General features: G+C 41.3%; 48 non-coding genes across 48 annotated transcripts; all 48 read left to right on the top strand.

Annotated features, from left to right (window-relative positions):
• The first annotated feature begins 275 nt into the window (after positions 1–275).
• Positions 276–346, top strand: Trnag-ccc (transfer RNA glycine (anticodon CCC)). Its single transcript has one exon. It is a non-coding gene; the product is annotated as a tRNA-Gly (tRNA).
• Positions 347–761: 415 nt separating this feature from the next.
• On the top strand, positions 762–832 carry Trnag-ccc (transfer RNA glycine (anticodon CCC)). Its single transcript has one exon. It is a non-coding gene; the product is annotated as a tRNA-Gly (tRNA).
• Positions 833–1,244: 412 nt separating this feature from the next.
• On the top strand, positions 1,245–1,316 carry Trnag-ucc (transfer RNA glycine (anticodon UCC)). Its single transcript has one exon. It is a non-coding gene; the product is annotated as a tRNA-Gly (tRNA).
• Positions 1,317–2,215: 899 nt separating this feature from the next.
• On the top strand, positions 2,216–2,286 carry Trnag-ccc (transfer RNA glycine (anticodon CCC)). The gene has a single exon. It is a non-coding gene; the product is annotated as a tRNA-Gly (tRNA).
• A 412-nt stretch (positions 2,287–2,698) lies between these two features.
• Positions 2,699–2,770, top strand: Trnag-ucc (transfer RNA glycine (anticodon UCC)). Its single transcript has one exon. It is a non-coding gene; the product is annotated as a tRNA-Gly (tRNA).
• A 415-nt stretch (positions 2,771–3,185) lies between these two features.
• Trnag-ccc (transfer RNA glycine (anticodon CCC)) lies at positions 3,186–3,256 on the top strand. The gene has a single exon. It is a non-coding gene; the product is annotated as a tRNA-Gly (tRNA).
• A 413-nt stretch (positions 3,257–3,669) lies between these two features.
• Positions 3,670–3,740, top strand: Trnag-ccc (transfer RNA glycine (anticodon CCC)). Its single transcript has one exon. It is a non-coding gene; the product is annotated as a tRNA-Gly (tRNA).
• Positions 3,741–4,155: 415 nt separating this feature from the next.
• On the top strand, positions 4,156–4,227 carry Trnag-ucc (transfer RNA glycine (anticodon UCC)). Its single transcript has one exon. It is a non-coding gene; the product is annotated as a tRNA-Gly (tRNA).
• A 414-nt stretch (positions 4,228–4,641) lies between these two features.
• Trnag-ccc (transfer RNA glycine (anticodon CCC)) lies at positions 4,642–4,712 on the top strand. Its single transcript has one exon. It is a non-coding gene; the product is annotated as a tRNA-Gly (tRNA).
• Positions 4,713–5,126: 414 nt separating this feature from the next.
• Positions 5,127–5,197, top strand: Trnag-ccc (transfer RNA glycine (anticodon CCC)). The gene has a single exon. It is a non-coding gene; the product is annotated as a tRNA-Gly (tRNA).
• Positions 5,198–5,905: 708 nt separating this feature from the next.
• Positions 5,906–5,976, top strand: Trnag-ccc (transfer RNA glycine (anticodon CCC)). Its single transcript has one exon. It is a non-coding gene; the product is annotated as a tRNA-Gly (tRNA).
• A 412-nt stretch (positions 5,977–6,388) lies between these two features.
• Trnag-ucc (transfer RNA glycine (anticodon UCC)) lies at positions 6,389–6,460 on the top strand. Its single transcript has one exon. It is a non-coding gene; the product is annotated as a tRNA-Gly (tRNA).
• Positions 6,461–6,875: 415 nt separating this feature from the next.
• Trnag-ccc (transfer RNA glycine (anticodon CCC)) lies at positions 6,876–6,946 on the top strand. The gene has a single exon. It is a non-coding gene; the product is annotated as a tRNA-Gly (tRNA).
• Positions 6,947–7,359: 413 nt separating this feature from the next.
• On the top strand, positions 7,360–7,430 carry Trnag-ccc (transfer RNA glycine (anticodon CCC)). The gene has a single exon. It is a non-coding gene; the product is annotated as a tRNA-Gly (tRNA).
• Positions 7,431–7,845: 415 nt separating this feature from the next.
• Trnag-ccc (transfer RNA glycine (anticodon CCC)) lies at positions 7,846–7,916 on the top strand. Its single transcript has one exon. It is a non-coding gene; the product is annotated as a tRNA-Gly (tRNA).
• Positions 7,917–8,626: 710 nt separating this feature from the next.
• Positions 8,627–8,697, top strand: Trnag-ccc (transfer RNA glycine (anticodon CCC)). Its single transcript has one exon. It is a non-coding gene; the product is annotated as a tRNA-Gly (tRNA).
• Positions 8,698–9,111: 414 nt separating this feature from the next.
• Positions 9,112–9,182, top strand: Trnag-ccc (transfer RNA glycine (anticodon CCC)). Its single transcript has one exon. It is a non-coding gene; the product is annotated as a tRNA-Gly (tRNA).
• A 415-nt stretch (positions 9,183–9,597) lies between these two features.
• Positions 9,598–9,668, top strand: Trnag-ccc (transfer RNA glycine (anticodon CCC)). Its single transcript has one exon. It is a non-coding gene; the product is annotated as a tRNA-Gly (tRNA).
• Positions 9,669–10,082: 414 nt separating this feature from the next.
• On the top strand, positions 10,083–10,153 carry Trnag-ccc (transfer RNA glycine (anticodon CCC)). The gene has a single exon. It is a non-coding gene; the product is annotated as a tRNA-Gly (tRNA).
• Positions 10,154–10,863: 710 nt separating this feature from the next.
• On the top strand, positions 10,864–10,934 carry Trnag-ccc (transfer RNA glycine (anticodon CCC)). The gene has a single exon. It is a non-coding gene; the product is annotated as a tRNA-Gly (tRNA).
• Positions 10,935–11,348: 414 nt separating this feature from the next.
• Trnag-ccc (transfer RNA glycine (anticodon CCC)) lies at positions 11,349–11,419 on the top strand. Its single transcript has one exon. It is a non-coding gene; the product is annotated as a tRNA-Gly (tRNA).
• Positions 11,420–11,834: 415 nt separating this feature from the next.
• On the top strand, positions 11,835–11,904 carry Trnag-ccc (transfer RNA glycine (anticodon CCC)). The gene has a single exon. It is a non-coding gene; the product is annotated as a tRNA-Gly (tRNA).
• An 898-nt stretch (positions 11,905–12,802) lies between these two features.
• On the top strand, positions 12,803–12,873 carry Trnag-ccc (transfer RNA glycine (anticodon CCC)). Its single transcript has one exon. It is a non-coding gene; the product is annotated as a tRNA-Gly (tRNA).
• A 414-nt stretch (positions 12,874–13,287) lies between these two features.
• Positions 13,288–13,358, top strand: Trnag-ccc (transfer RNA glycine (anticodon CCC)). The gene has a single exon. It is a non-coding gene; the product is annotated as a tRNA-Gly (tRNA).
• Positions 13,359–13,773: 415 nt separating this feature from the next.
• Trnag-ucc (transfer RNA glycine (anticodon UCC)) lies at positions 13,774–13,845 on the top strand. Its single transcript has one exon. It is a non-coding gene; the product is annotated as a tRNA-Gly (tRNA).
• Positions 13,846–14,259: 414 nt separating this feature from the next.
• On the top strand, positions 14,260–14,330 carry Trnag-ccc (transfer RNA glycine (anticodon CCC)). The gene has a single exon. It is a non-coding gene; the product is annotated as a tRNA-Gly (tRNA).
• Positions 14,331–14,745: 415 nt separating this feature from the next.
• Trnag-ccc (transfer RNA glycine (anticodon CCC)) lies at positions 14,746–14,816 on the top strand. The gene has a single exon. It is a non-coding gene; the product is annotated as a tRNA-Gly (tRNA).
• Positions 14,817–15,231: 415 nt separating this feature from the next.
• Positions 15,232–15,303, top strand: Trnag-ucc (transfer RNA glycine (anticodon UCC)). Its single transcript has one exon. It is a non-coding gene; the product is annotated as a tRNA-Gly (tRNA).
• Positions 15,304–15,717: 414 nt separating this feature from the next.
• On the top strand, positions 15,718–15,788 carry Trnag-ccc (transfer RNA glycine (anticodon CCC)). The gene has a single exon. It is a non-coding gene; the product is annotated as a tRNA-Gly (tRNA).
• Positions 15,789–16,203: 415 nt separating this feature from the next.
• Trnag-ccc (transfer RNA glycine (anticodon CCC)) lies at positions 16,204–16,274 on the top strand. Its single transcript has one exon. It is a non-coding gene; the product is annotated as a tRNA-Gly (tRNA).
• A 415-nt stretch (positions 16,275–16,689) lies between these two features.
• Trnag-ccc (transfer RNA glycine (anticodon CCC)) lies at positions 16,690–16,760 on the top strand. Its single transcript has one exon. It is a non-coding gene; the product is annotated as a tRNA-Gly (tRNA).
• Positions 16,761–17,175: 415 nt separating this feature from the next.
• Trnag-ucc (transfer RNA glycine (anticodon UCC)) lies at positions 17,176–17,247 on the top strand. The gene has a single exon. It is a non-coding gene; the product is annotated as a tRNA-Gly (tRNA).
• Positions 17,248–17,661: 414 nt separating this feature from the next.
• On the top strand, positions 17,662–17,732 carry Trnag-ccc (transfer RNA glycine (anticodon CCC)). The gene has a single exon. It is a non-coding gene; the product is annotated as a tRNA-Gly (tRNA).
• Positions 17,733–18,147: 415 nt separating this feature from the next.
• Positions 18,148–18,218, top strand: Trnag-ccc (transfer RNA glycine (anticodon CCC)). Its single transcript has one exon. It is a non-coding gene; the product is annotated as a tRNA-Gly (tRNA).
• A 415-nt stretch (positions 18,219–18,633) lies between these two features.
• On the top strand, positions 18,634–18,704 carry Trnag-ccc (transfer RNA glycine (anticodon CCC)). Its single transcript has one exon. It is a non-coding gene; the product is annotated as a tRNA-Gly (tRNA).
• Positions 18,705–19,119: 415 nt separating this feature from the next.
• On the top strand, positions 19,120–19,190 carry Trnag-ccc (transfer RNA glycine (anticodon CCC)). The gene has a single exon. It is a non-coding gene; the product is annotated as a tRNA-Gly (tRNA).
• A 415-nt stretch (positions 19,191–19,605) lies between these two features.
• Positions 19,606–19,676, top strand: Trnag-ccc (transfer RNA glycine (anticodon CCC)). Its single transcript has one exon. It is a non-coding gene; the product is annotated as a tRNA-Gly (tRNA).
• Positions 19,677–20,091: 415 nt separating this feature from the next.
• Positions 20,092–20,162, top strand: Trnag-ccc (transfer RNA glycine (anticodon CCC)). Its single transcript has one exon. It is a non-coding gene; the product is annotated as a tRNA-Gly (tRNA).
• A 415-nt stretch (positions 20,163–20,577) lies between these two features.
• Positions 20,578–20,648, top strand: Trnag-ccc (transfer RNA glycine (anticodon CCC)). The gene has a single exon. It is a non-coding gene; the product is annotated as a tRNA-Gly (tRNA).
• Positions 20,649–21,063: 415 nt separating this feature from the next.
• On the top strand, positions 21,064–21,134 carry Trnag-ccc (transfer RNA glycine (anticodon CCC)). The gene has a single exon. It is a non-coding gene; the product is annotated as a tRNA-Gly (tRNA).
• Positions 21,135–21,549: 415 nt separating this feature from the next.
• Positions 21,550–21,621, top strand: Trnag-ucc (transfer RNA glycine (anticodon UCC)). The gene has a single exon. It is a non-coding gene; the product is annotated as a tRNA-Gly (tRNA).
• Positions 21,622–22,035: 414 nt separating this feature from the next.
• Positions 22,036–22,106, top strand: Trnag-ccc (transfer RNA glycine (anticodon CCC)). The gene has a single exon. It is a non-coding gene; the product is annotated as a tRNA-Gly (tRNA).
• Positions 22,107–22,521: 415 nt separating this feature from the next.
• On the top strand, positions 22,522–22,592 carry Trnag-ccc (transfer RNA glycine (anticodon CCC)). Its single transcript has one exon. It is a non-coding gene; the product is annotated as a tRNA-Gly (tRNA).
• A 1,387-nt stretch (positions 22,593–23,979) lies between these two features.
• On the top strand, positions 23,980–24,050 carry Trnag-ccc (transfer RNA glycine (anticodon CCC)). The gene has a single exon. It is a non-coding gene; the product is annotated as a tRNA-Gly (tRNA).
• A 415-nt stretch (positions 24,051–24,465) lies between these two features.
• Trnag-ccc (transfer RNA glycine (anticodon CCC)) lies at positions 24,466–24,536 on the top strand. Its single transcript has one exon. It is a non-coding gene; the product is annotated as a tRNA-Gly (tRNA).
• Positions 24,537–25,437: 901 nt separating this feature from the next.
• Positions 25,438–25,508, top strand: Trnag-ccc (transfer RNA glycine (anticodon CCC)). The gene has a single exon. It is a non-coding gene; the product is annotated as a tRNA-Gly (tRNA).
• Positions 25,509–25,923: 415 nt separating this feature from the next.
• Positions 25,924–25,994, top strand: Trnag-ccc (transfer RNA glycine (anticodon CCC)). Its single transcript has one exon. It is a non-coding gene; the product is annotated as a tRNA-Gly (tRNA).
• Positions 25,995–26,409: 415 nt separating this feature from the next.
• Positions 26,410–26,480, top strand: Trnag-ccc (transfer RNA glycine (anticodon CCC)). The gene has a single exon. It is a non-coding gene; the product is annotated as a tRNA-Gly (tRNA).
• Positions 26,481–27,899: the final 1,419 nt, after the last annotated feature.

The following is a 27,899-nucleotide window of genomic DNA, read 5'->3' as shown; positions in this document are numbered from 1 at the left end:
GTGCATGCATACGGACATGTCTTTAAATGAAGATGGGAATAACAAATATATTTAGGAGTGTTTGACACATCAGTGCCATGTTTTGAGGAAAGGTGTTAGCTAAAGTAATGTTTACGTAGATATATGGTCTGCAACAAATTCATCTAAGGAGTATTTCGAGTTGGATATAGAATTAAACTGACTACCACGGGAGAAAAGTGAGTGGTCGATAGTGTTTATTTTCTTTGATCTGTGGACAGCATGAAGAACAGAGTAAGAGAGAATGTTATCAGGGAGCGCCGCTGGTGTAGTGGTATCATGCAAGATTCCCATTCTTGCGACCCGGGTTCGATTCCCTTGCGGCGCACGTCCTTTTGACGAATTCTAGTTCATTGTATGTAGTTGCAATCGAGTGGGTTGCTGATTGAAAAATGAAATGATTTAGGCCACTCTACTGAACTGGAACTTTATTCAATTGCCGTTTGTGTTATTTTGTATGTGGAAAATGTGCATGCATACGGACATGTCTTTAAATGAAGATGGGAGTGACAAATATATTTAGGAGTGTTTGACACATCAGTGCCATGTTTTGAGGAAAGGTGTTAGCTGAAGTAATGTTTACGTAGATATATGGTCTGCAACAAATTCATTTAAGGAGCATTTCGAGTTGCATAAAGAATTAAACTGACTACCACGGGAGAAAAGTGAGCGGTCGATAGTGTTTATTTTCTTTGATCTGTGGACAGCAAGAAGAATTGAGTGAGAGAGAATGAAATCAGGGAGCGCCGCTGGTGTAGTGGTATCATGCAAGATTCCCATTCTTGCGACCCGGGTTCGATTCCCTGGCGGCGCACGTCCTTATGACGAATTCTAGTTCATTGTATGTAGTTGCAATCGAGTGGGGTGCAGATTGAAAACTGAAATGATTTAGGCCACTCTACTGAACTGAAACTAGTTCAATTGACGTTTGTTTCATGTTGCATGTGGAAAATGTGCATGCATACGGACATGTCTTTAAATGAAGATGGGAGTAACAAATATATTTAGGAGTGTTTGACACATCAGTGCCATGTTTTGAGGAAAGGTGTTAGCTAAAGTAATGTTTACGTAGATATATGGTCTGCAACAAATTCATCTAAGGAGTATTTCGAGTTGGATATAGAATTAAACTGACTACCACGGGAGAAAAGTGAGTGGTCGACAGTGTTTATTTTCTTTGATCTGTGGACAGCAAGAAGGATAGAGAGAAAGAATGATATCAGGGAGCGCCGCTGGTGTAGTGGTATCATGCAAGATTTCCAATTTTTGCGACCCGGGTTCGATTCCCGGGCGGCGCACGTCCTTTTGACGAATTCTAGTTCACTTTATGTAGTCGCAATCGAGTGGGGTGCAGATTGAAAACTGAAATGATTTAGGCCACTCTACTGAACTGGAACTTTATTCAATTGCCGTTTGTGTTATTTTGTATGTGGAAAATGTGCATGCATACGGGTATGTCTTTAAATGAAGATGGGAGTAACAAATATATTTAGGAGTGTTTGACACATCAGTGCCATGTTTTGAGGAAAGGTGTTAGCTGAAGTAAAGTTTACGTAGATATATGGTCTGCAACAAATTCATTTAAGGAGCATTTCGAGTTGCATATAGAATTAAACTGACTACCACGGGAGAAAAGTGAGTGGTCGACAGTGTTTATTTTCTTTGATCTGTGGACAGCAAGAAGAATAGAGTGAGAGAGAATCATATCAGGGAGCGCCGCTGGTGTAGTGGTATCATGCATGATTCCCATTCTTGCGACCCGGGTTCGATTCCCTTGCGGCGCACGTCCTTTTGACGATTTCTAGTTCATTGTATGTAGTTGCAATCGAGTGGGGTGCAGATTGAAAACTGAAATGATTTAGGCCACTCTACTGAACTGGAACTTTATTCAATTGCCGTTTGTGTTATTTTGTATGTTGAAAATGTGCATGCACACGGACATGTCTTTAAATGAAGATTGGAGTGACAAATATATTTAGGAGTGTTTGACACATCAGTGCCATGTTTTGAGGAAAGGTGTTAGCTGAAGTAATGTTTACGTAGATATATGGTCTGCAACAAATTCATTTAAGGAGCATTTCGAGTTGCATATAGAATTAAACTGACTACCACGGGAGAAAAGTGAGTGGTCGACAGTGTTTATTTTCTTTGATCTGTGGACAGCAAGAAGGATAGAGAGAAAGAATGATATCAGGGAGCGCCGCTGGTGTAGTGGTATCATGCAAGATTCCCATTCTTGCGACCCAGGTTCGATTCCCGGGCGGCGCACGTCCTTTTGACGAATTCTAGTTCATTGTATGTAGTTGCAATCGAGTGGGGTGCAGATTGAAAACTGAAATGATTTAGGCCACTCTACTGAACTGAAACTAGTTCAATTGACGTTTGTTTCATGTTGCATGTGGAAAATGTGCATGCATACGGACATGTCTTTAAATGAAGATGGGAGTAACAAATATATTTAGGAGTGTTTGACACATCAGTGCCATGTTTTGAGGAAAGGTGTTAGCTAAAGTAATGTTTACGTAGATATATGGTCTGCAACAAATTCATCTAAGGAGTATTTCGAGTTGGATATAGAATTAAACTGACTACCACGGGAGAAAAGTGAGTGGTCGACAGTGTTTATTTTCTTTGATCTGTGGACAGCAAGAAGGATAGAGAGAAAGAATGATATCAGGGAGCGCCGCTGGTGTAGTGGTATCATGCAAGATTTCCAATTTTTGCGACCCGGGTTCGATTCCCGGGCGGCGCACGTCCTTTTGACGAATTCTAGTTCACTTTATGTAGTCGCAATCGAGTGGGGTGCAGATTGAAAACTGAAATGATTTAGGCCACTCTACTGAACTGGAACTTTATTCAATTGCCGTTTGTGTTATTTTGTATGTGGAAAATGTGCATGCATACGGGTATGTCTTTAAATGAAGATGGGAGTGACAAATATATTTAGGAGTGTTTGACACATCAGTGCCATGTTTTGAGGAAAGGTATTAGCTGGAGTAAAGTTTACGTAGATATATGGTCTGCAACAAATTCATTTAAGGAGCATTTCGAGTTCCATATAGAATTAAACTGACTACCACGGGAGAAAAGTGAGTGGTCGTCAGTGTTTATTTTCTTTGATCTGTGGACAGCAAGAAGAATAGAGTGAGAGAGAATCATATCAGGGAGCGCCGCTGGTGTAGTGGTATCATGCAAGATTCCCATTCTTGCGACCCGGGTTCGATTCCCGGGCGGCGCACGTCCTTTTGACGAATTCTAGTTCATTGTATGTAGTTGCAATCGAGTGGGGTGCAGATTGAAAACTGAAATGATTTAGGCCACTCTACTGAACTGGAACTTTATTCAATTGCCGTTTGTGTTATTTTGTATGTTGAAAATGTGCATGCACACGGACATGTCTTTAAATGAAGATTGGAGTGACAAATATATTTAGGAGTGTTTGACACATCAGTGCCATGTTTTGAGGAAAGGTGTTAGCTGAAGTAATGTTTACGTAGATATATGGTCTGCAACAAATTCATTTAAGGAGCATTTCGAGTTGGATATAGAATTAAACTGACTACCACGGGAAAAAAGTGAGTGGTCGATAGTGTTTATTTTCTTTGATCTGTGGACAGCAAGAAGGATAGAGAGAAAGAATGATATCAGGGAGCGCCGCTGGTGTAGTGGTATCATGCAAGATTCCCATTCTTGCGACCCAGGTTCGATTCCCGGGCTGCGCACGTCCTTTTGACGAATTCTAGTTCATTGTATGTAGTTGCAATCGAGTGGGGTGCAGATTGAAAACTGAAATGATTTAGGCCACTCTACTGAACTGGAACTTTATTCAATTGCCGTTTGTGTTATTTTGCATGTGGAAAATGTGCATGCATACGGACATGTCTTTAAATGAAGATGGGAGTGACAAATATATTCAGGAGTGTTTGACACATCAGTGCCATGTTTTGAGGAAAGGTGTTAGCTGAAGTAAAGTTTACGTAGATATATGGTCTGCAACAAATTCATTTAAGGAGCATTTCGAGTTGCATATAGAATTAAACTGACTACCACGGGAGAAAAGTGAGTGGTCGACAGTGTTTATTTTCTTTGATCTGTGGACAGCAAGAAGAATAGAGTGAGAGAGAATCATATCAGGGAGCGCCGCTGGTGTAGTGGTATCATGCAAGATTTCCAATTTTTGCGACCCGGGTTCGATTCCCGGGCGGCGCACGTCCTTTTGACGATTTTTAGTTCATTGTATGTAGTTGCAATCGAGTGTGGTGCAGACTGAAAACTGAAATGATTTAGGCCACTCTACTGAACTGAAACTAGTTCAATTGACGTTTGTTTCATGTTGCATGTGGAAAATGTGCATGCATACGGACATGTCTTTAAATGAAGATGGGAGTAACAAATATATTTAGGAGTGTTTGACACATCAGTGCCATGTTTTGAGGAAAGGTGTTAGCTGGAGTAAAGTTTACGTAGATATATGGTCTGCAACAAATTCATTTAAGGAGCATTTCGAGTTGCATATAGAATTAAACTGACTACCACGGGAGAAAAGTGAGTGGTCGGCAGTGTTTATTTTCTTTGATCTGTGGACAGCAAGAAGAATAGAGTGAGAGAGAATGATATCAGGGAGCGCCGCTGGTGTAGTGGTATCATGCAAGATTCCCATTCTTGCGACCCGGGTTCGATTCCCGGGCGGCGCACGTCCTTTTGACGAATTCTAGTTCATTGTATGAAGTTGCAATCGAGTGTGGTGCAGACTGAAAACTGAAATGATTTAGGCCACTCTACTGAACTGAAACTAGTTCAATTGCCGTTTGTTTCATGTTGCATGTGGAAAATGTGCATGCATACGGACATGTCTTTAAATGAAGATGGGAGTAACAAATATATTTAGGAGTGTTTGACACATCAGTGCCATGTTTTGAGGAAAGGTGTTAGCTGGAGTAAAGTTTACGTAGATATATGGTCTGCAACAAATTCATTTAAGGAGCATTTCGAGTTGCATATAGAATTAAACTGACTACCACGGGAGAAAAGTGAGTGGTCGGCAGTGTTTATTTTCTTTGATCTGTGGACAGCAAGAAGAATAGAGTGAGAGAGAATGATATCAGGGAGCGCCGCTGGTGTAGTGGTATCATGCAAGATTCCCATTCTTGCGACCCGGGTTCGATTCCCGGGCGGCGCACGTCCTTTTGACGAATTCTAGTTCATTGTATGAGTGAGTGAGTGAGTTGGGTTTAACGCAGCTTTTAACAGTATTCCAGTTATATCGCGGCGTGTCAGCTTAATGTGGGAGGAAAGCCCGAAGTGATGCAGGTCTCAGACGTTTACCACTTCGGTGAAACCCACGAGCACGGGTATGGTGCTGACAAACCTAGAAACATAATTGGGACGAACCGGGATTCGAACCCACAATCATAGGTTTCTGGCGTGCCCAAGGGACGCAACCCTGCACAGCGAATCGCGGCGCCTTAGACGACTGGGCCACCCGTGCCCCCCCGTTCATTGTATGAAGTTGCAATCGAGTGGGGTGCAGATTGAAAACTGAAATGATTTAGGCCACTCTACTGAACTGGAACTTTATTCAATTGCCGTTTGTGTTATTTTGTATGTTGAAAATGTGCATGCACACGGACATGTCTTTAAATGAAGATTGGAGTGACAAATATATTTAGGAGTGTTTGACACATCAGTGCCATGTTTTGAGGAAAGGTGTTAGCTGAAGTAATGTTTACGTAGATATATGGTCTGCAACAAATTCATTTAAGGAGCATTTCGAGTTGCATATAGAATTAAACTGACTACCACGGGAGAAAAGTGAGTGGTCGACAGTGTTTATTTTCTTTGATCTGTGGACAGCAAGAAGGATAGAGAGAAAGAATGATATCAGGGAGCGCCGCTGGTGTAGTGGTATCATGCAAGATTCCCATTCTTGCGACCCAGGTTCGATTCCCGGGCGGCGCACGTCCTTTTGACGAATTCTAGTTCATTGTATGTAGTTGCAATCGAGTGGGGTGCAGATTGAAAACTGAAATGATTTAGGCCACTCTACTGAACTGAAACTAGTTCAATTGACGTTTGTTTCATGTTGCATGTGGAAAATGTGCATGCATACGGACATGTCTTTAAATGAAGATGGGAGTAACAAATATATTTAGGAGTGTTTGACACATCAGTGCCATGTTTTGAGGAAAGGTGTTAGCTAAAGTAATGTTTACGTAGATATATGGTCTGCAACAAATTCATCTAAGGAGTATTTCGAGTTGGATATAGAATTAAACTGACTACCACGGGAGAAAAGTGAGTGGTCGACAGTGTTTATTTTCTTTGATCTGTGGACAGCAAGAAGGATAGAGAGAAAGAATGATATCAGGGAGCGCCGCTGGTGTAGTGGTATCATGCAAGATTTCCAATTTTTGCGACCCGGGTTCGATTCCCGGGCGGCGCACGTCCTTTTGACGAATTCTAGTTCACTTTATGTAGTCGCAATCGAGTGGGGTGCAGATTGAAAACTGAAATGATTTAGGCCACTCTACTGAACTGGAACTTTATTCAATTGCCGTTTGTGTTATTTTGTATGTGGAAAATGTGCATGCATACGGGTATGTCTTTAAATGAAGATGGGAGTGACAAATATATTTAGGAGTGTTTGACACATCAGTGCCATGTTTTGAGGAAAGGTATTAGCTGGAGTAAAGTTTACGTAGATATATGGTCTGCAACAAATTCATTTAAGGAGCATTTCGAGTTCCATATAGAATTAAACTGACTACCACGGGAGAAAAGTGAGTGGTCGTCAGTGTTTATTTTCTTTGATCTGTGGACAGCAAGAAGAATAGAGTGAGAGAGAATCATATCAGGGAGCGCCGCTGGTGTAGTGGTATCATGCAAGATTCCCATTCTTGCGACCCGGGTTCGATTCCCGGGCGGCGCACGTCCTTTTGACGAATTCTAGTTCATTGTATGTAGTTGCAATCGAGTGGGGTGCAGATTGAAAACTGAAATGATTTAGGCCACTCTACTGAACTGGAACTTTATTCAATTGCCGTTTGTGTTATTTTGTATGTTGAAAATGTGCATGCACACGGACATGTCTTTAAATGAAGATTGGAGTGACAAATATATTTAGGAGTGTTTGACACATCAGTGCCATGTTTTGAGGAAAGGTGTTAGCTGAAGTAATGTTTACGTAGATATATGGTCTGCAACAAATTCATTTAAGGAGCATTTCGAGTTGGATATAGAATTAAACTGACTACCACGGGAAAAAAGTGAGTGGTCGATAGTGTTTATTTTCTTTGATCTGTGGACAGCAAGAAGGATAGAGAGAAAGAATGATATCAGGGAGCGCCGCTGGTGTAGTGGTATCATGCAAGATTCCCATTCTTGCGACCCAGGTTCGATTCCCGGGCTGCGCACGTCCTTTTGACGAATTCTAGTTCATTGTATGTAGTTGCAATCGAGTGGGGTGCAGATTGAAAACTGAAATGATTTAGGCCACTCTACTGAACTGGAACTTTATTCAATTGCCGTTTGTGTTATTTTGCATGTGGAAAATGTGCATGCATACGGACATGTCTTTAAATGAAGATGGGAGTAACAAATATATTTAGGAGTGTTTGACACATCAGTGCCATGTTTTGAGGAAAGGTGTTAGCTGGAGTAAAGTTTACGTAGATATATGGTCTGCAACAAATTCATTTAAGGAGCATTTCGAGTTGCATATAGAATTAAACTGACTACCACGGGAGAAAAGTGAGTGGTCGGCAGTGTTTATTTTCTTTGATCTGTGGACAGCAAGAAGAATAGAGTGAGAGAGAATGATATCAGGGAGCGCCGCTGGTGTAGTGGTATCATGCAAGATTCCCATTCTTGCGACCCGGGTTCGATTCCCGGGCGGCGCACGTCCTTTTGACGAATTCTAGTTCATTGTATGAGTGAGTGAGTGAGTTGGGTTTAACGCAGCTTTTAACAGTATTCCAGTTATATCGCGGCGTGTCAGCTTAATGTGGGAGGAAAGCCCGAAGTGATGCAGGTCTCAGACGTTTACCACTTCGGTGAAACCCACGAGCACGGGTATGGTGCTGACAAACCTAGAAACATAATTGGGACGAACCGGGATTCGAACCCACAATCATAGGTTTCTGGCGTGCCCAAGGGACGCAACCCTGCACAGCGAATCGCGGCGCCTTAGACGACTGGGCCACCCGTGCCCCCCCGTTCATTGTATGAAGTTGCAATCGAGTGGGGTGCAGATTGAAAACTGAAATGATTTAGGCCACTCTACTGAACTGGAACTTTATTCAATTGCCGTTTGTGTTATTTTGTATGTTGAAAATGTGCATGCATACGGACATGTCTTTAAATGAAGATGGGAGTGACAAATATATTCAGGAGTGTTTGACACATCAGTGCCATGTTTTGAGGAAAGGTGTTAGCTGAAGTAATGTTTACGTAGATATATGGTCTGCAACAAATTCATTTAAGGAGCATTTCGAGTTGCATAAAGAATTAAACTGACTACCACGGGAGAAAAGTGAGTGGTCGACAGTGTTTATTTTCTTTGATCTGTGGACAGCAAGAAGAATTGAGTGAGAGAGAATGAAATCAGGGAGCGCCGCTGGTGTAGTGGTATCATGCAAGATTCCCATTCTTGCGACCCGGGTTCGATTCCCGGGCGGCGCACGTCCTTTTGACGAATTCTAGTTCATTGTATGTAGTTGCAATCGAGTGGGGTGCAGATTGAAAACTGAAATGATTTAGGCCACTCTACTGAACTGAAACTAGTTCAATTGACGTTTGTTTCATGTTGCATGTGGAAAATGTGCATGCATACGGACATGTCTTTAAATGAAGATGGGAGTAACAAATATATTTAGGAGTGTTTGACACATCAGTGCCATGTTTTGAGGAAAGGTGTTAGCTGAAGTAATGTTTACGTAGATATATGGTCTGCAACAAATTCATTTAAGGAGGATTTCGAGTTGGATATAGAATTAAACTGACTACCACGGGAGAAAAGTGAGTGGTCGATAGTGTTTATTTTCTTTGATCTGTGGACAGCAAGAAGAATAGAGTGAGAGAGAATGATATCAGGGAGCGCCGCTGGTGTAGTGGTATCATGCAAGATTCCCATTCTTGCGACCCGGGTTCGATTCCCGGGCGGCGCACGTCCTTTTGACGATTTCTAGTTCATTGTATGAAGTTGCAATCGAGTGGGGTGCAGATTGAAAACTGAAATGATTTAGGCCACTCTACTGAACTGGAACTTTATTCAATTGCCGTTTGTGTTATTTTGCATGTGGAAAATGTGCATCCATACGGACATGTCTTTAAATGAAGATGGGAGTGACAAATATATTCAGGAGTGTTTGACACATCAGTGCCATGTTTTGAGGAAAGGTGTTAGCTGAAGTAAAGTTTACGTAGATATATGGTCTGCAACAAATTCATTTAAGGATCATTTCGAGTTGCATAAAGAATTAAACTGACTACCACGGGAGAAAAGTGAGTGGTCGGCAGTGTTTATTTTCTTTGATCTGTGGACAGCAAGAAGAATAGAGTGAGAGAGAATGATATCAGGGAGCGCCGCTGGTGTAGTGGTATCATGCAAGATTCCCATTCTTGCGACCCGGGTTCGATTCCCGGGCGGCGCACGTCCTTTTGACGAATTCTAGTTCATTGTATGAAGTTGCAATCGAGTGTGGTGCAGACTGAAAACTGAAATGATTTAGGCCACTCTACTGAACTGAAACTAGTTCAATTGCCGTTTGTTTCATGTTGCATGTGGAAAATGTGCATGCATACGGACATGTCTTTAAATGAAGATGGGAGTAACAAATATATTTAGGAGTGTTTGACACATCAGTGCCATGTTTTGAGGAAAGGTGTTAGCTGGAGTAAAGTTTACGTAGATATATGGTCTGCAACAAATTCATTTAAGGAGCATTTCGAGTTGCATATAGAATTAAACTGACTACCACGGGAGAAAAGTGAGTGGTCGGCAGTGTTTATTTTCTTTGATCTGTGGACAGCAAGAAGAATAGAGTGAGAGAGAATGATATCAGGGAGCGCCGCTGGTGTAGTGGTATCATGCAAGATTCCCATTCTTGCGACCCGGGTTCGATTCCCGGGCGGCGCACGTCCTTTTGACGAATTCTAGTTCATTGTATGAGTGAGTGAGTGAGTTGGGTTTAACGCAGCTTTTAACAGTATTCCAGTTATATCGCGGCGTGTCAGCTTAATGTGGGAGGAAAGCCCGAAGTGATGCAGGTCTCAGACGTTTACCACTTCGGTGAAACCCACGAGCACGGGTATGGTGCTGACAAACCTAGAAACATAATTGGGACGAACCGGGATTCGAACCCACAATCATAGGTTTCTGGCGTGCCCAAGGGACGCAACCCTGCACAGCGAATCGCGGCGCCTTAGACGACTGGGCCACCCGTGCCCCCCCGTTCATTGTATGAAGTTGCAATCGAGTGGGGTGCAGATTGAAAACTGAAATGATTTAGGCCACTCTACTGAACTGGAACTTTATTCAATTGCCGTTTGTGTTATTTTGTATGTTGAAAATGTGCATGCATACGGACATGTCTTTAAATGAAGATGGGAGTGACAAATATATTCAGGAGTGTTTGACACATCAGTGCCATGTTTTGAGGAAAGGTGTTAGCTGAAGTAATGTTTACGTAGATATATGGTCTGCAACAAATTCATTTAAGGAGCATTTCGAGTTGCATAAAGAATTAAACTGACTACCACGGGAGAAAAGTGAGTGGTCGACAGTGTTTATTTTCTTTGATCTGTGGACAGCAAGAAGAATTGAGTGAGAGAGAATGAAATCAGGGAGCGCCGCTGGTGTAGTGGTATCATGCAAGATTCCCATTCTTGCGACCCGGGTTCGATTCCCGGGCGGCGCACGTCCTTTTGACGAATTCTAGTTCATTGTATGTAGTTGCAATCGAGTGGGGTGCAGATTGAAAACTGAAATGATTTAGGCCACTCTACTGAACTGAAACTAGTTCAATTGACGTTTGTTTCATGTTGCATGTGGAAAATGTGCATGCATACGGACATGTCTTTAAATGAAGATGGGAGTAACAAATATATTTAGGAGTGTTTGACACATCAGTGCCATGTTTTGAGGAAAGGTGTTAGCTGAAGTAATGTTTACGTAGATATATGGTCTGCAACAAATTCATTTAAGGAGGATTTCGAGTTGCATATAGAATTAAACTGACTACCACGGGAGAAAAGTGAGTGGTCGATAGTGTTTATTTTCTTTGATCTGTGGACAGCAAGAAGAATAGAGTGAGAGAGAATGATATCAGGGAGCGCCGCTGGTGTAGTGGTATCATGCAAGATTCCCATTCTTGCGACCCGGGTTCGATTCCCGGGCGGCGCACGTCCTTTTGACGATTTCTAGTTCATTGTATGAAGTTGCAATCGAGTGGGGTGCAGATTGAAAACTGAAATGATTTAGGCCACTCTACTGAACTGGAACTTTATTCAATTGCCGTTTGTGTTATTTTGCATGTGGAAAATGTGCATCCATACGGACATGTCTTTAAATGAAGATGGGAGTGACAAATATATTCAGGAGTGTTTGACACATCAGTGCCATGTTTTGAGGAAAGGTGTTAGCTGAAGTAAAGTTTACGTAGATATATGGTCTGCAACAAATTCATTTAAGGATCATTTCGAGTTGCATAAAGAATTAAACTGACTACCACGGGAGAAAAGTGAGTGGTCGACAGTGTTTATTTTCTTTGATCTGTGGACAGCAAGAAGAATAGAGTGAGAGAGAATGAAATCAGGGAGCGCCGCTGGTGTAGTGGTATCATGCAAGATTCCCATTCTTGCGACCCGGGTTCGATTCCGGGCGGCGCACGTCCTTTTGACGAATTCTAGTTGATTGTATGTAGTTGCAATCGAGTGGGGTGTAGATTGAAAACTGAAATAATTTAGGCCACTCTACTGAAATGAAACTTTATTCAATTGCCGTTTGTGTTATTTTGTATGTGGAAAATGTGCATGCATACGGACATGTCTTTAAATGAAGATGGGAGTGACAAATATATTTAGGAGTGTTTGACACATCAGTGCCATGTTTTGAGGAAAGGTGTTAGCTGAAGTAAAGTTTACGTAGATATATGGTCTGCAACAAATTCATTTAAGGATCATTTCGAGTTGCATATAGAATTAAACTGACTACCACGGGAGAAAAGTGAGTGGTCGGCAGTGTTTATTTTCTTTGATCTGTGGACAGCAAGAAGAATAGAGTGAGAGAGAATGATATCAGGGAGCGCCGCTGGTGTAGTGGTATCATGCAAGATTCCCATTCTTGCGACCGGGTTCGATTCCCTTGCGGCGCACGTCCTTTTGACGATTTCTAGTTCATTGTATGTAGTTGCAATCGAGTGTGGTGCAGATTGAAAACTGAAATGATTTAGGCCACTCTACTGAACTGGAACTTTATTCAATTGCCGTTTGTGTTATTTTGTATGTGGAAAATGTGCATGCATACGGACATGTCTTTAAATGAAGATGGGAGTGACAAATATATTTAGGAGTGTTTGACACATCAGTGCCATGTTTTGAGGAAAGGTGTTAGCTGAAGTAAAGTTTACGTAGATATATGGTCTGCAACAAATTCATTTAAGGAGCATTTCGAGTTGCATATAGAATTAAACTGACTACCACGGGAGAAAAGTGAGTGGTCGACAGTGTTTATTTTCTTTGATCTGTGGACAGCAAGAAGGATAGAGAGAAAGAATGATATCAGGGAGCGCCGCTGGTGTAGTGGTATCATGCAAAATTCCCATTCTTGCGACCCGGGTTCGATTCCCGGGCGGCGCACCTCCTTTTGACGATTTCTAGTTCATTGTATGAAGTTGCAATCGAGTGGGGTGCAGATTGAAAACTGAAATGATTTAGGCCACTCTACTGAACTGGAACTTTATTCAATTGCCGTTTGTGTTATTTTGCATGTGGAAAATGTGCATGCATACGGACATGTCTTTAAATGAAGATGGGAGTGACAAATATATTCAGGAGTGTTTGACACATCAGTGCCATGTTTTGAGAAAAGGTGTTAGCTGAAGTAAAGTTTACGTAGATATATGGTCTGCAACAATTCATTTAAGGATCATTTCGAGTTGCATAAAGAATTAAACTGACTACCACGGGAGAAAAGTGAGTGGTCGACAGTGTTTATTTTCTTTGATCTGTGGACAGCAAGAAGAACAGAGTGAGAGAGAATGATATCAGGGAGCGCCGCTGGTGTAGTGGTATCATGCAAGATTCCCATTCTTGCGACCCGGGTTCGATTCCCGGGCGGCGCACGTCCTTTTGACGAATTCTAGTTCATTGTATGTAGTTGCAATCGAGTGGGGTGCAGATTGAAAACTGAAATGATTTAGGCCACTCTACTGAACTGGAACTTTATTCAATTGCCGTTTGTGTTATTTTGCATGTGGAAAATGTGCATGCATACGGACATGTCTTTAAATGAAGATGGGAGTGACAAATATATTTAGGAGTGTTTGACACATCAGTGCCATGTTTTGAGGAAAGGTGTTAGCTGAAGTAAAGTTTACGTAGTTATATGGTCTGCAACAAATTCATTTAAGGAGCATTTCGAGTTGCATATAGAATTAAACTGACTACCACGGGAGAAAAGTGAGTGGTCGACAGTGTTTATTTTCTTTGATCTGTGGACAGCAAGAAGAATAGAGTGAGAGAGAATCATATCAGGGAGCGCCGCTGGTGTAGTGGTATCATGCAAGATTTCCAATTTTTGCGACCCGGGTTCGATTCCCGGGCGGCGCACGTCCTTTTGACGATTTTTAGTTCATTGTATGTAGTTGCAATCGAGTGTGGTGCAGACTGAAAACTGAAATGATATAGGCCACTCTACTGAACTGAAACTAGTTCAATTGCCGTTTGTTTCATGTTGCATGTGGAAAATGTGCATGCATACGGACATGTCTTTAAATGAAGATGGGAGTAACAAATATATTTAGGAGTGTTTGACACATCAGTGCCATGTTTTGAGGAAAGGTGTTAGCTGGAGTAAAGTTTACGTAGATATATGGTCTGCAACAAATTCATTTAAGGATCATTTCGAGTTGCATATAGAATTAAACTGACTACCACGGGAGAAAAGTGAGTGGTCGGCAGTGTTTATTTTCTTTGATCTGTGGACAGCAAGAAGAATAGAGTGAGAGAGAATGATATCAGGGAGCGCCGCTGGTGTAGTGGTATCATGCAAGATTCCCATTCTTGCGACCCGGGTTCGATTCCCTTGCGGCGCACGTCCTTTTGACGATTTCTAGTTCATTGTATGTAGTTGCAATCGAGTGGGGTGCAGATTGAAAACTGAAATGATTTAGGCCACTCTACTGAACTGGAACTTTATTCAATTGCCGTTTGTGTTATTTTGTATGTTGAAAATGTGCATGCATACGGACATGTCTTTAAATGAAGATGGGAGTGACAAATATATTTAGGAGTGTTTGACACATCAGTGCCATGTTTTGAGGAAAGGTGTTAGCTGAAGTAAAGTTTACGTAGATATATGGTCTGCAACAAATTCATTTAAGGAGCATTTCGAGTTGCATATAGAATTAAACTGACTACCACGGGAGAAAAGTGAGTGGTCGACAGTGTTTATTTTCTTTGATCTGTGGACAGCAAGAAGAACAGAGTGAGAGAGAATGATATCAGGGAGCGCCGCTGGTGTAGTGGTATCATGCAAGATTCCCATTCTTGCGACCCGGGTTCGATTCCCGGGCGGCGCACGTCCTTTTGACGAATTCTAGTTCATTGTATGTAGTTGCAATCGAGGGGGGTGCAGATTGAAAACTGAAATGATTTAGGCCACTCTACTGAACTGGAACTTTATTCAATTGCCGTTTGTGTTATTTTGCATGTGGAAAATGTGCATGCATACGGACATGTCTTTAAATGAAGATGGGAGTGACAAATATATTTAGGAGTGTTTGACACATCAGTGCCATGTTTTGAGGAAAGGTGTTAGCTGAAGTAAAGTTTACGTAGTTATATGGTCTGCAACAAATTCATTTAAGGAGCATTTCGAGTTGCATATAGAATTAAACTGACTACCACGGGAGAAAAGTGAGTGGTCGACAGTGTTTATTTTCTTTGATCTGTGGACAGCAAGAAGAATAGAGTGAGAGAGAATGATATCAGGGAGCGCCGCTGGTGTAGTGGTATCATGCAAGATTTCCAATTTTTGCGACCCGGGTTCGATTCCCGGGCGGCGCACGTCCTTTTGACGATTTTTAGTTCATTGTATGTAGCTGCAATCGAGTGTGGTGCAGACTGAAAACTGAAATGATATAGGCCACTCTACTGAACTGAAACTAGTTCAATTGCCGTTTGTTTCATGTTGCATGTGGAAAATGTGCATGCATACGGACATGTCTTTAAATGAAGATGGGAGTAACAAATATATTTAGGAGTGTTTGACACATCAGTGCCATGTTTTGAGGAAAGGTGTTAGCTGGAGTAAAGTTTACGTAGATATATGGTCTGCAACAAATTCATTTAAGGATCATTTCGAGTTGCATATAGAATTAAACTGACTACCACGGGAGAAAAGTGAGTGGTCGGCAGTGTTTATTTTCTTTGATCTGTGGACAGCAAGAAGAATAGAGTGAGAGAGAATGATATCAGGGAGCGCCGCTGGTGTAGTGGTATCATGCAAGATTCCCATTCTTGCGACCCGGGTTCGATTCCCTTGCGGCGCACGTCCTTTTGACGATTTCTAGTTCATTGTATGTAGTTGCAATCGAGTGGGGTGCAGATTGAAAACTGAAATGATTTAGGCCACTCTACTGAACTGGAACTTTATTCAATTGCCGTTTGTGTTATTTTGTATGTGGAAAATGTGCATGCATACGGACATGTCTTTAAATGAAGATGGGAGTGACAAATATATTTAGGAGTGTTTGACACATCAGTGCCATGTTTTGAGGAAAGGTGTTAGCTGAAGTAAAGTTTACGTAGATATATGGTCTGCAACAAATTCATTTAAGGAGCATTTCGAGTTGCATATAGAATTAAACTGACTACCACGGGAGAAAAGTGAGTGGTCGACAGTGTTTATTTTCTTTGATCTGTGGACAGCAAGAAGAACAGAGTGAGAGAGAATGATATCAGGGAGCGCCGCTGGTGTAGTGGTATCATGCAAGATTCCCATTCTTGCGACCCGGGTTCGATTCCCGGGCGGCGCACGTCCTTTTGACGAATTCTAGTTTATTGTATGTAGTTGCAATCGAGGGGGGTTCAGATTGAAAACTGAAATGATTTAGGCCACTCTACTGAACTGGAACTTTATTCAATTGCCGTTTGTGTTATTTTGCATGTGGAAAATGTGCATGCATACGGACATGTCTTTAAATGAAGATGGGAGTGACAAATATATTTAGGAGTGTTTGACACATCAGTGCCATGTTTTGAGGAAAGGTGTTAGCTGAAGTAAAGTTTACGTAGTTATATGGTCTGCAACAAATTCATTTAAGGAGCATTTCGAGTTGCATATATAATTAAACTGACTACCACGGGAGAAAAGTGAGTGGTCGACAGTGTTTATTTTCTTTGATCTGTGGACAGCAAGAAGAATAGAGTGAGAGAGAATGATATCAGGGAGCGCCGCTGGTGTAGTGGTATCATGCAAGATTCCCATTCTTGCGACCCGGGTTCGATTCCCGGGCGGCGCACGTCCTTTTGACGAATTCTAGTTCATTGTATGTAGTTGCAATCGAGTGGGGTGCAGATTGAAAACTGAAATGATTTAGGCCACTCTACTGAACTGGAACTTTATTCAATTGCCGTTTGTGTTATTTTGTATGTTGAAAATGTGCATGGATACGGACATGTCTTTAAATGAAGATGGGAGTGACAAATATATTTAGGAGTGTTTGACACATCAGTGCCATGTTTTGAGGAAAGGTGTTAGCTGAAGTTATGTTTACGTAGATATATGGTCTGCAACAAATTCATTTAACGAGCATTTCGAGTTGCATATAGAATTAAACTGACTACCACGGGAGAAAAGTGAGTGGTCGTCAGTGTTTATTTTCTTTGATCTGTGGACAGCAAGAAGAATAGAGTGAGAGAGAATCATATCAGGGAGCGCCGCTGGTGTAGTGGTATCATGCAAGATTTCCAATTTTTGCGACCCGGGTTCGATTCCCGGGCGGCGCACGTCCTTTTGACGATTTTTAGTTCATTGTATGTAGTTGCAATCGAGTGTGGTGCAGACTGAAAACTGAAATGATATAGGCCACTCTACTGAACTGAAACTAGTTCAATTGCCGTTTGTTTCATGTTGCATGTGGAAAATGTGCATGCATACGGACATGTCTTTAAATGAAGATGGGAGTAACAAATATATTTAGGAGTGTTTGACACATCAGTGCCATGTTTTGAGGAAAGGTGTTAGCTGGAGTAAAGTTTACGTAGATATATGGTCTGCAACAAATTCATTTAAGGATCATTTCGAGTTGCATATAGAATTAAACTGACTACCACGGGAGAAAAGTGAGTGGTCGTCAGTGTTTATTTTCTTTGATCTGTGGACAGCAAGAAGAATAGAGTGAGAGAGAATGATATCAGGGAGCGCCGCTGGTGTAGTGGTATCATGCAAGATTCCCATTCTTGCGACCCGGGTTCGATTCCCGGGCGGCGCACGTCCTTTTGACGATTTCTAGTTCATTGTATGTAGTTGCAATCGAGTGGGGTGCAGATTGAAAACTGAAATGATTTAGGCCACTCTACTGAACTGGAACTTTATTCAATTGCCGTTTGTGTTATTTTGCATGTTGAAAATGTGCATGCATACGGACATGTCTTTAAATGAAGATGGGAGTGACAAATATATTTAGGAGTGTTTGACACATCAGTGCCATGTTTTGAGGAAAGGTGTTAGCTGGAGTAAAGTTTACGTAGATATATGGTCTGCAACAAATTCATTTAAGGATCATTTCGAGTTGCATATAGAATTAAACTGACTACCACGGGAGAAAAGTGAGTGGTCGACAGTGTTTATTTTCTTTGATCTGTGGACAGCAAGAAGAATAGAGTGAGAGAGAATGATATCAGGGAGCGCCGCTGGTGTAGTGGTATCATGCAAGATTCCCATTCTTGCGACCCGGGTTCGATTCCCGGGCGGCGCACGTCCTTTTGACGAATTCTAGTTCATTGTATGTAGTTGCAATCGAGTGGGGTGCAGATTGAAAACTGAAATGATTTAGGCCACTCTACTGAACTGGAACTTTATTCAATTGCCGTTTGTGTTATTTTGTATGTTGAAAATGTGGATGCATACGGACATGTCTTTAAATGAAGATGGGAGTGACAAATATATTTAGGAGTGTTTGACACATCAGTGCCATGTTTTGAGGAAAGGTGTTAGCTGAAGTTATGTTTACGTAGATATATGGTCTGCAACAAATTCATTTAAGGATCATTTCGAGTTGCATATAGAATTAAACTGACTACCACGGGAGAAAAGTGAGTGGTCGACAGTGTTTATTTTCTTTGATCTGTGGACAGCAAGAAGAATAGAGTGAGAGAGAATGATATCAGGGAGCGCCGCTGGTGTAGTGGTATCATGCAAGATTCCCATTCTTGCGACCCGGGTTCGATTCCCGGGCGGCGCACGTCCTTTTGACGAATTCTAGTTCACTGTATGAAGTTGCAATCGAGTGGAGTGCAGATTGAAAACTGAAATGATTTAGGCCACTCTACTGAACTGGAACTTTATTCAATTGCCGTTTGTGTTATTTTGTATGTGGAAAATGTGCATGCATACGGACATGTCTTTAAATGAAGATGGGAGTGACAAATATATTCAGGAGTGTTTGACACATCAGTGCCATGTTTTGAGAAAAGGTGTTAGCTGAAGTAAAGTTTACGTAGATATATGGTCTGCAACAAATTCATTTAAGGATCATTTCGAGTTGCATATAGAATTAAACTGACTACCACGGGAGAAAAGTGAGTGGTCGACAGTGTTTATTTTCTTTGATCTGTGGACAGCAAGAAGAATAGAGTGAGAGAGAATGATATCTGGGAGCGCCGCTGGTGTAGTGGTATCATGCAAGATTCCCATTCTTGCGACCCGGGTTCGATTCCCGGGCGGCGCACGTCCTTTTGACGAATTCTAGTTCATTGTATGTAGTTGCAATCGAGTGGGGTGCAGATTGAAAACTGAAATGATTTAGGCCACTCTACTGAACTGGAACTTTATTCAATTGCCGTTTGTGTTATTTTGTATGTTGAAAATGTGCATGCATACGGACATGTCTTTAAATGAAGATGGGAGTGACAAATATATTTAGGAGTGTTTGACACATCAGTGCCATGTTTTGAGGAAAGGTGTTAGCTGAAGTAATGTTTACGTAGATATATGGTCTGCAACAAATTCATTTAAGGATCATTTCGAGTTGCATATAGAATTAAACTGACTACCACGGGAGAAAAGTGAGTGGTCGACAGTGTTTATTTTCTTTGATCTGTGGACAGCAAGAAGAATAGAGTGAGAGACAATGATATCAGGGAGCGCCGCTGGTGTAGTGGTATCATGCAAGATTCCCATTCTTGCGACCCGGGTTCGATTCCCAGACGGGGCACGTCCTTTTGACGAATTCTAGTTCATTGTATGTAGTTGCAATCGAGTGGGGTTCAGATTGAAAACTGAAATGATTTAGGCCACTCTACTGAACTGGAACTTTATTCAATTGCCGTTTGTGTTATTTTGCATGTGGAAAATGTGCATGCATACGGACATGTCTTTAAATGAAGATGGGAGTGACAAATATATTTAGGAGTGTTTGACACATCAGTGCCATGTTTTGAGGAAAGGTGTTAGCTGAAGTAAAGTTTACGTAGTTATATGGTCTGCAAGAAATTCATTTAAGGAGCATTTCGAGTTGCATATATAATTAAACTGACTACCACGGGAGAAAAGTGAGTGGTCGACAGTGTTTATTTTCTTTGATCTGTGGACAGCAAGAAGAATAGAGTGAGAGAGAATGATATCAGGGAGCGCCGCTGGTGTAGTGGTATCATGCAAGATTCCCATTCTTGCGACCCGGGTTCGATTCCCGGGCGGCGCACGTCCTTTTGACGAATTCTAGTTCATTGTATGTAGTTGCAATCGAGTGGGGTGCAGATTGAAAACTGAAATGATTTAGGCCACTCTACTGAACTGGAACTTTATTCAATTGCCGTTTGTGTTATTTTGTATGTTGAAAATGTGCATGGATACGGACATGTCTTTAAATGAAGATGGGAGTGACAAATATATTTAGGAGTGTTTGACACATCAGTGCCATGTTTTGAGGAAAGGTGTTAGCTGAAGTTATGTTTACGTAGATATATGGTCTGCAACAAATTCATTTAACGAGCATTTCGAGTTGCATATAGAATTAAACTGACTACCACGGGAGAAAAGTGAGTGGTCGTCAGTGTTTATTTTCTTTGATCTGTGGACAGCAAGAAGAATAGAGTGAGAGAGAATGATATCAGGGAGCGCCGCTGGTGTAGTGGTATCATGCAAGATTCCCATTCTTGCGACCCGGGTTCGATTCCCGGGCGGCGCACGTCCTTTTGACGATTTCTAGTTCATTGTATGTAGTTGCAATCGAGTGGGGAGCAGATTGAAAACTGAAATGATTTAGGCCACTCTACTGAACTGGAACTTTATTCAATTGCCGTTTGTGTTATTTTGTATGTTGAAAATGTGCATGCATACGGACATGTCTTTAAATGAAGATGGGAGTGACAAATATATTTAGGAGTGTTTGACACATCAGTGCCATGTTTTGAGGAAAGGTGTTAGCTGAAGTAATGTTTACGTAGATATATGGTCTGCAACAAATTCATTTAAGGAGCATTTCGAGTTGCATATAGAATTAAACTGACTACCACGGGAGAAAAGTGAGTGGTCGACAGTGTTTATTTTCTTTGATCTGTGGACAGCAAGAAGAACAGAGTGAGAGAGAATGATATCAGGGAGCGCCGCTGGTGTAGTGGTATCATGCAAGATTCCCATTCTTGCGACCCGGGTTCGATTCCCGGGCGGCGCACGTCCTTTTGACGAATTCTAGTTCATTGTATGTAGTTGCAATCGAGTGGGGTTCAGATTGAAAACTGAAATGATTTAGGCCACTCTACTGAACTGGAACTTTATTCAATTGCCGTTTGTGTTATTTTGCATGTGGAAAATGTGCATGCATACGGACATGTCTTTAAATGAAGATGGGAGTGACAAATATATTCAGGAGTGTTTGACACATCAGTGCCATGTTTTGAGGAAAGGTGTTAGCTGAAGTAAAGTTTACGTAGATATATGGTCTGCAACAAATTCATTTAAGGAGCATTTCGAGTTGCATATAGAATTAAACTGACTACCACGGGAGAAAAGTGAGTGGTCGACAGTGTTTATTTTCTTTGATCTGTGGACAGCAAGAAGAATAGAGTGAGAGAGAATGATATCAGGGAGCGCCGCTAGTGTAGTGGTATCATGCAAGATTTCCAATTTTTGCGACCCGGGTTCGATTCCCGGGCGGCGCACGTCCTTTTGATGATTTTTTGTTCATTGTATGTAGTTGCAATCGAGTGTGGTGCAGACTGAAAACTGAAATGATATAGGCCACTCTACTGAACTGAAACTAGTTCAATTGCCGTTTGTTTCATGTTGCATGTGGAAAATGTGCATGCATACGGACATGTCTTTAAATGAAGATGGGAGTAACAAATATATTTAGGAGTGTTTGACACATCAGTGCCATGTTTTGAGGAAAGGTGTTAGCTGAAGTTATGTTTACGTAGATATATGGTCTGCAACAAATTCATTTAAGGATCATTTCGAGTTGCATATAGAATTAAACTGACTACCACGGGAGAAAAGTGAGTGGTCGACAGTGTTTATTTTCTTTGATCTGTGGACAGCAAGAAGAATAGAGTGAGAGAGAATGATATCAGGGAGCGCCGCTGGTGTAGTGGTATCATGCAAGATTCCCATTCTTGCGACCCGGGTTCGATTCCCGGGCGGCGCACGTCCTTTTGACGAATTCTAGTTCACTGTATGAAGTTGCAATCGAGTGGAGTGCAGACTGAAAACTGAAATGATTTAGGCCACTCTACTGAACTGGAACTTTATTCAATTGCCGTTTGTGTTATTTTGTATGTGGAAAATGTGCATGCATACGGACATGTCTTTAAATGAAGATGGGAGTGACAAATATATTCAGGAGTGTTTGACACATCAGTGCCATGTTTTGAGAAAAGGTGTTAGCTGAAGTAAAGTTTACGTAGATATATGGTCTGCAACAAATTCATTTAAGGATCATTTCGAGTTGCATATAGAATTAAACTGACTACCACGGGAGAAAAGTGAGTGGTCGACAGTGTTTATTTTCTTTGATCTGTGGACAGCAAGAAGAATAGAGTGAGAGAGAATGATATCTGGGAGCGCCGCTGGTGTAGTGGTATCATGCAAGATTCCCATTCTTGCGACCCGGGTTCGATTCCCGGGCGGCGCACGTCCTTTTGACGAATTCTAGTTCATTGTATGTAGTTGCAATCGAGTGGGGTGCAGATTGAAAACTGAAATGATTTAGGCCACTCTACTGAACTGGAACTTTATTCAATTGCCGTTTGTGTTATTTTGTATGTTGAAAATGTGCATGCATACGGACATGTCTTTAAATGAAGATGGGAGTGACAAATATATTTAGGAGTGTTTGACACATCAGTGCCATGTTTTGAGGAAAGGTGTTAGCTGAAGTAATGTTTACGTAGATATATGGTCTGCAACAAATTCATTTAAGGATCATTTCGAGTTGCATATAGAATTAAACTGACTACCACGGGAGAAAAGTGAGTGGTCGACAGTGTTTATTTTCTTTGATCTGTGGACAGCAAGAAGAATAGAGTGAGAGAGAATGATATCAGGGAGCGCCGCTGGTGTAGGGGTATCATGCAAGATTCCCATTCTTGCGACCCGGGTTCGATTCCCAGACGGGGCACGTCCTTTTGACGAATTCTAGTTCATTGTATGTAGTTGCAATCGAGGGGGGTTCAGATTGAAAACTGAAATGATTTAGGCCACTCTACTGAACTGGAACTTTATTCAATTGCCGTTTGTGTTATTTTGCATGTGGAAAATGTGCATGCATACGGACATGTCTTTAAATGAAGATGGGAGTGACAAATATATTTAGGAGTGTTTGACACATCAGTGCCATGTTTTGAGGAAAGGTGTTAGCTGAAGTAAAGTTTACGTAGATATATGGTCTGCAACAAATTCATTTAAGGAGCATTTCGAGTTGCATATAGAATTAAACTGACTACCACGGGAGAAAAGTGAGTGGTCGACAGTGTTTATTTTCTTTGATCTGTGGACAGCAAGAAGAATAGGGTGAGAGAGAATGATATCAGGGATCGCCGCTGGTGTAGTGGTATCATGCAAGATTTCCAATTTTTGCGACCCGGTTTCGATTCCCGGGCGGCGCACGTCCTTTTGACGAATTTTTGTTCATTGTATGTAGTTGCAATCGAGTGTGGTGCAGACTGAAAACTGAAATGATATAGGCCACTCTACTGAACTGAAACTAGTTCAATTGCTGTTTGTTTCATGTTGCATGTGGAAAATGTGCATGCATACGGACATGTCTTTAAATGAAGATGGGAGTAACAAATATATTTAGGAGTGTTTGACACATCAGTGCCATGTTTTGAGGAAAGGTGTTAGCTGGAGTAAAGTTTACGTAGATATATGGTCTGCAACAAATTCATTTAAGGAGCATTTCGAGTTGCATATAGAATTAAACTGACTACCACGGGAGAAAAGTGAGTGGTCGTCAGTGTTTATTTTCTTTGATCTGTGGACAGCAAGAAGAATAGAGTGAGAGAGAATGATATCAGGGAGCGCCGCTGGTGTAGTGGTATCATGCAAGATTCCCATTCTTGCGACCCGGGTTCGATTCCCGGGCGGCGCACGTCCTTTTGACGAATTCTAGTTCATTGTATGTAGTTGCAATCGAGTGGGGTGCAGATTGAAAACTGAAATGATTTAGGCCACTCTACTGAACTGGAACTTTATTCAATTGCCGTTTGTGTTATTTTGTATGTTGAAAATGTGCATGCATACGGACATGTCTTTAAATGAAGATGGGAGTGACAAATATATTTAGGAGTGTTTGACACATCAGTGCCATGTTTTGAGGAAAGGTGTTAGCTGAAGTAATGTTTACGTAGATATATGGTCTGCAACAAATTCATTTAAGGATCATTTCGAGTTGCATATAGAATTAAACTGACTACCACGGGAGAAAAGTGAGTGGTCGACAGTGTTTATTTTCTTTGATCTGTGGACAGCAAGAAGAATAGAGTGAGAGAGAATGATATCAGGGAGCGCCGCTGGTGTAGTGGTATCATGCAAGATTCCCATTCTTGCGACCCGGGTTCGATTCCCAGACGGGGCACGTCCTTTTGACGAATTCTAGTTCATTGTATGTAGTTGCAATCGAGGGGGGTTCAGATTGAAAACTGAAATGATTTAGGCCACTCTACTGAACTGGAACTTTATTCAATTGCCGTTTGTGTTATTTTGCATGTGGAAAATGTGCATGCATACGGACATGTCTTTAAATGAAGATGGGAGTGACAAATATATTCAGGAGTGTTTGACACATCAGTGCCATGTTTTGAGGAAAGGTGTTAGCTGAAGTAAAGTTTACGTAGATATATGGTCTGCAACAAATTCATTTAAGGAGCATTTCGAGTTGCATATAGAATTAAACTGACTACCACGGGAGAAAAGTGAGTGGTCGACAGTGTTTATTTTCTTTGATCTGTGGACAGCAAGAAGAATAGGGTGAGAGAGAATGATATCAGGGATCGCCGCTGGTGTAGTGGTATCATGCAAGATTTCCAATTTTTGCGACCCGGTTTCGATTCCCGGGCGGCGCACGTCCTTTTGACGAATTTTAGTTCATTGTATGTAGTTGCAATCGAGTGTGGTGCAGACTGAAAACTGAAATGATATAGGCCACTCTACTGAACTGAAACTAGTTCAATTGCTGTTTGTTTCATGTTGCATGTGGAAAATGTGCATGCATACGGACATGTCTTTAAATGAAGATGGGAGTAACAAATATATTTAGGAGTGTTTGACACATCAGTGCCATGTTTTGAGGAAAGGTGTTAGCTGGAGTAAAGTTTACGTAGATATATGGTCTGCAACAAATTCATTTAAGGAGCATTTCGAGTTGCATATAGAATTAAACTGACTACCACGGGAGAAAAGTGAGTGGTCGTCAGTGTTTATTTTCTTTGATCTGTGGACAGCAAGAAGAATAGAGTGAGAGAGAATGATATCAGGGAGCGCCGCTGGTGTAGTGGTATCATGCAAGATTCCCATTCTTGCGACCCGGGTTCGATTCCCGGGCGGCGCACGTCCTTTTGACGAATTCTAGTTCATTGTATGTAGTTGCAATCGAGTGGGGTGCAGATTGAAAACTGAAATGATTTAGGCCACTCTACTGAACTGGAACTTTATTCAATTGCCGTTTGTGTTATTTTGTATGTTGAAAATGTGCATGCATACGGACATGTCTTTAAATGAAGATGGGAGTGACAAATATATTTAGGAGTGTTTGACACATCAGTGCCATGTTTTGAGAAAAGGTGTTAGCTGAAGTAAAGTTTACGTAGATATATGGTCTGCAACAAATTCATTTAAGGAGCATTTCGAGTTGCATATAGAATTAAACTGACTACCACGGGAGAAAAGTGAGTGGTCAACAGTGTTTATTTTCTTTGATCTGTGGACAGCAAGAAGAACAGAGTGAGAGACAATGATATCAGGGAGCGCCGCTGGTGTAGTGGTATCATGCAAGATTCCCATTCTTGCGACCCGGGTTCGATTCCCGGGCGGCGCACGCCCTTTTGACGATTTCTAGTTCATTGTATGTAGTTGCAATCGAGTGTGGTGCAGATTGAAAACTGAAATGATTTAGGCCACTCTACTGAACTGAAACTTTATTCAATTGCCGTTTGTGTTATTTTGTATGTGGAAAATGTGCATGCATACGGACATGTCTTTAAATGAAGATGGGACTGACAAATATATTAAGGAGTGTTTGACACATCAGTTCCATGTTTTGAGGAAAGGTGTTAGCTGGAGTAAAAGTTACGCAGATATATGGTCAGCAAGAATTTCATTTAAGGATCATTTCGAGTTGCATATAGAATTAAACTGACTACCACGGGAGAAAAGTGAGTGGTCGACAGTGTTTATTTTCTTTGATCTGTGGACAGCAAGAAGAATAGAGTGAGAGAGAATGATATCAGGGAGCGCCGCTGGTGTAGTGGTATCATGCAAGATTCCCATTCTTGCGACCCGGGTTCGATTCCCGGGCGGCGCACGTCCTTTTGACGAATTCTAGTTCATTGTATGTAGTTGCAATCGAGTGGGGTGCAGACTGAAAACTGAAATGATTTAGGCCACTCTACTGAACTGAAACTTTATTCCTGTCTTTTCCTGCGTATGCCAGAAGCACACGATGTATATGTAGGTGGACTAATGATGACATGAATTGTTATTGAAGTTGATGTATGCATGCATAGGATTCATACGCATAATTTTTAATTGTTGCCGCATCGTTGATCCGTACCGTACCTATTTCAGTGAAATCGCCCGGAATACCGAGGAATGTGTACAAGGTTGTATATTTTTGAATATACAATGCTCACAAAGTCAATCGTTCCGGAGGTGAGGTGTTCGGGCTAACGATGTTTCAATGTTATGAAATCGCCAGTCCCGTGTGTTGAAAAAGTTCTTAGAATCCAAAGTAGAGACCAAATACCTTTTATTCCAGCTGCCTTGTCAAGTCCATGGCTTTTGTTATCCGATTCCGAGTTCTGCTGAACAGTTTGATGACAAGCGGGCTATACAGCCATAGTCAGCCTTTTGGGCCTGCGCGTGCGTGTGATTAGCACGAAGCTGGTGTCAATCATCGCTTTCAGTTAAATTGACAGGCGGGTGCTTTCATTTTGACAGATCATGTATCTGAAAAACAAATAATTCTGCTTCAATGACCAATTAAGCTCACTTTTCAATTGGCATAATCTTTCTTTATCATTCAAATACACTGGTGTATCTGTATATCTGTCTGTTTAATCATGTTTTTTCGACTTATCCAAATCGTGATACAGGTATTTCAAAATTGATTTTACTTTTTTCCTGAAACGAATCACGAACTTTATTATTAAGAAGTTTCGATTGAATATTAAGATACTATATGAATATGATAGAATTACAATAAAGTCCCCTAGTCGGGAGAGCAATATAAAAGGGATGAATGTTATGCAAATAGGTCAAATAAAACAGACAGTGATCGTACAAATGGCAAGTGGGTTTTAAACGTTGCACGAATTTCGTATTAGTTACCAAAAATATGGAGAGACATGTTCAATTATGAGAAAATATTTACGCTTAATTAAAAACAATGAAAATAAAGAAAAGTCTATGCCTGATTTTATGTATATACATAAATAAATCTGCCATTGGCATTATTTATTGATATACGCTCAATCTTCGGGGATGTTTACTTAAATGCGCAAGGCAAAACCCCTCTCTTGTATATACGAGACATTTCCTTAAAAACCTGTATACGGAGAACTTTTCCCTGGGACAAACGATCAAAAGTATAAAATCCCCAGAGAAGAGTGTTGTCTTAAAGGACAAGTACCTAGTTGAGTCAATTAACTGTTAGACATATATTCCAGTCTTGCCAGATATCATCTGGAAATCTGTTTCTCCCATACCACTCGTGTGTAAAAAT

Source organism: Haliotis cracherodii, unplaced genomic scaffold (genome assembly GCF_022045235.1).
Source record: "Haliotis cracherodii isolate W230 unplaced genomic scaffold, xgHalCrac1.p SCAF_4, whole genome shotgun sequence".
Classification (NCBI taxonomy): domain Eukaryota; kingdom Metazoa; phylum Mollusca; class Gastropoda; order Lepetellida; family Haliotidae; genus Haliotis; species Haliotis cracherodii.
The sequence above is the reverse complement of the archived record's forward strand: the minus strand, read 5'-3'. Positions and strand labels throughout refer to the sequence as shown.